Raw genomic sequence first — 3,445 nt, 5'->3', positions numbered from 1 at the left:
AGTAGGTAGTATATGCTTGTCTCATTTGTAGCACAATTAGAAGTATCCAACAAGAAATACGAGATTTATTGTCAACTATATATTAGCCCCAAAAAAAAAAACATATATCTAAAATTGTAGCACCTATACTTTTTTATCAATGACTTTTTCTACATCTACTTTTAGTTTGTTATGATAAAAGTTCGTCTTCTAATTGTCAATGAAGTCTTCGGTCTTCTAGAATATTTACTTTTTTGACTGTGGTAATATACACATGGATAAGAAGTCGGAAGCAATTAAAGTCATCCTTAAATAATAAACCTACACACAAGACAGTACCGAATTAGACAGAGCACATTTAGATCGAGTCACCGTAAAATCTAATCTCTGCAATTTCCTAATTTTGTTTGCTTACCCTCTAGTTTAAATGTCTTTTCTCAGCTCCGCGTAGATGCAAATCGTTGGCATCGTATATTTGTATGACATTGACAGTGTAGAAAGGACGAGTAGTCCGCTACACAGACCTTACTTGGTCATCCTGCACGTTAATTATTAATTTTAATCTTGAGATTCGCCGAGACTCATTCCAATTCTTCACTCCCACGCAAACTTATTAAGGAGTCCATGACAGATTCCCCATCTCTTGCAGCTCATCAGAAAGTTCGTCGACAACAGCTTTGATCATTTCAAATCTCTTTTGCTGATTAGCAGAGCGCCTCCTACGAGGAATCAAAGAGGACCGAATCCATGAATACTATTCCCCCTTATAAACAACCCTCTATACCCACTATTCCTGACTCATCAATTAATTGCAATTCTATTCTCTTTGCATTTTGTTACTCACTACTTGCTAACAATGGCCAACGCACCGCTTGCTGTTCGGATTCTCATGCTTCTGACAATCTCGGTCATATTACAAGGAAGAGCCGAAGCAGAAGATTCAAGGTCATACATTGTTCACATGATGAAGTCAATGAAGCCTGCTCACTTCGATTTACACCATCACTGGTACGCTTCCGTGCTCAACCAGGTCTCAAGATCTGATAGTGGAAGTGACATGTTATATACATATCATACTCTCTTCCACGGCTTTGCTGCGAGGATGAGCAAAGAAGAGGCAGAATCCATGGAGAGCATGGATGGCTACTTAGCCGTAATGCCCTTTTCTCTCCATCAAATCGCCAATACTCGCACACCTGATTTCTTGGGGCTCACTTCTTTTTCTTCTTCTTCTTCGTCGGGATTATGGTCCAAGTATTCAACTAATGGCGAGGACATCATCATAGGAGCGCTCGACATGGGAATATGGCCCGAAAGCCAAAGCTTCAAAGATGAAGCCCTTGGACCCATTCCCTCCAAATGGAAGGGCGAGTGCGAGAATGGGAAAGGGTTCAATTCTTCAAACTGCAACAAGAAAATCGTTGGAGCTCGATGCTTTTTCAAAGGCTACGAAAAGACAGATGTCATCAACGAGACATTAGAGTACAAATCTCTACAAATCTCCTCGAGGCAACGACGACCATGTCACACATACGGCTTCCACAATTGCAGGGACTGAAATGCCTACGACTAGTTTCATCGGTTTTTCCAACGGAACGGCCAAAGGAATGGCCCCTTAAGCCAGGCTGGCAATCTACAAGGTTTGCTAGGAAAAGGGTTGTGATGATTCGGACATAGATGCTGCCATGGAAAAAGCCATTGCAGATGGCGTGGACATCATTTCTTTGTCAATTGGCTCGCAGGAAAAGCCATTTCACATGGATGCAATGGTCATCGCACAAATTTGGGGCCATGGAGAAGGGTGTTTTTGTTTTTGCGGCGGCAGGCAATAGTGGACCAATCTCATCTTCTCTTAGCAATACAACCCCCTGGATTACTACTGTAGGTGCCAGTACCATTGATAGAGACTTTCCTGCTTCTCTAATCTTGGGAAACCAAGATATACAGAGGGGAACTTCTACATACAGGGGCAAAACAAAAGATTCAATTTAGGACAGAGCTCTTCCTCTTGTCTATGCATCAACCAAGAATAGGTCAATGAGTTGCCTGGATGGCAGCCTCGACCCAAACATGGTGAAGGGTAAAATGGTGTTGTGAGATCAAGGGCTGTCCACAATGCCTGCGAAAGGCACCGAAGTAGAGAGGGCAGGGAGTGCAGGAATGATTGTAGCAAATGGAGTGCGTTATGGTGAACATCAGCCCAGTTACGGAGACCAATAGTCTACCGGCTATCAATGTGGGTTTCAGAGCAAGGGAAAAGATAAAGGCATATATCAACAATACAGGGATTAATGCCACTGTTACCTTGAGACTCCCTGGATTAACTATTGTGGGAAAGACCGTAATGGCTCCAATGGCGGCGACCTTCACGTCAAGGGGCCTACCAGAGAATATCTGCAATTTCTGAAGCCAGATTTGACTGCTCCTGATGTGAACATCTTGGCAGCGTAGGCGCAAGTGGGAGAAGCGGCCTCGCCCTACATATTGATGTCAGGGGCCTCAATGGCTGCCATTAAGTCCGCCCTTATAACGTCTTCTTATAATGCTGACAACACAGAGAGGGGCATCATGGATTCTTCGACCATGGAAGCGGCCGACCCGTTCGCCATTGGCACCGGCCACGTGGACCCAATGGGTGCTGTTAATCCCGGGCTTGTTTATGATCTGGAACCTCGAGACTACGTCAACTTTCTCTGCACGCTCAATTACACCTCGCAACAGATTGCTCTTCTCACGAAGGAGTTAGTTTCATGCCCGACTAGTCCCAGTTCGGAATTAGTCGGAGATCTCAACTACCCATCCTTCTCTGTGGTGTTCAACTCTAGCAAGAAATTGGTTCAGGTGAAGAAGAGAACAGTGAAGAACGTGGGTGGACAAGGTTGTGCAGTGTATCGAGCGAGTGTGAAGAGGCCCCACGGAGGGAAAATAACTGTGCAACCAGAGACGTTGGAGTTCGGGAAAGTGGAGGAGAAAGCAAGCTATAGTGTGAGATTCGAAACAAACACAACATCTCCATCTGCGTCACGAGTTTGGAGAAATAAGATGGACGTGTACAAAGGGAGGAACATACGTTGTTCGTAGCCCAGTTGTTCTGCAATGGCCAGTTGTAATTTAATCTACTTCAACATGGCTGTATTGTTCAGGAATATCCCAAATTGATATTTCATTGCAGTCATTAATGTGAGAAATATAAATTAAAATCAAACTTAAATTCACAACCTTAAACCTAAAACCTGCTCAGCACTTAAAAAGGTGCTCGGCACATGAAGGTGCAGAGTGCCAATTTTACTCGGCACTTGATGGTGCCAAGTGGCAGGTTGCTCGGCACTTGAAGGTGCCGAGTGACAGGCAACAGGTGCCGAGTGAACTCGGCACAAAGAGGAGCTCAGCACTTGATAGGTCGGCAGCAATAGATGCCGAGTATGTTCAGCTCCAAAGGAAATGCTCGGCAACAATAGATGCCGAG

The 3,445-nt window shown here is 44.4% G+C and overlaps 1 pseudogene; it reads left to right on the top strand.

Annotated features, from left to right (window-relative positions):
- Positions 1-835: 835 nt before the first annotated feature.
- On the top strand, positions 836-3,094 carry LOC149565853 (subtilisin-like protease SBT1.7 pseudogene; annotated as a pseudogene).
- The last annotated feature ends 351 nt before the right edge of the window (positions 3,095-3,445 follow it).

The sequence above is a fragment of the Cupressus sempervirens genome, chromosome 3 (genome assembly GCF_028749045.1).
Source record: "Cupressus sempervirens isolate cs-2001-9-10 chromosome 3, ASM2874904v1, whole genome shotgun sequence".
Lineage (NCBI taxonomy): Eukaryota > Viridiplantae > Streptophyta > Pinopsida > Cupressales > Cupressaceae > Cupressus > Cupressus sempervirens.
Note: the sequence above shows the minus strand (reverse complement) of the source record. Positions and strands in the feature narration are given on the sequence as shown.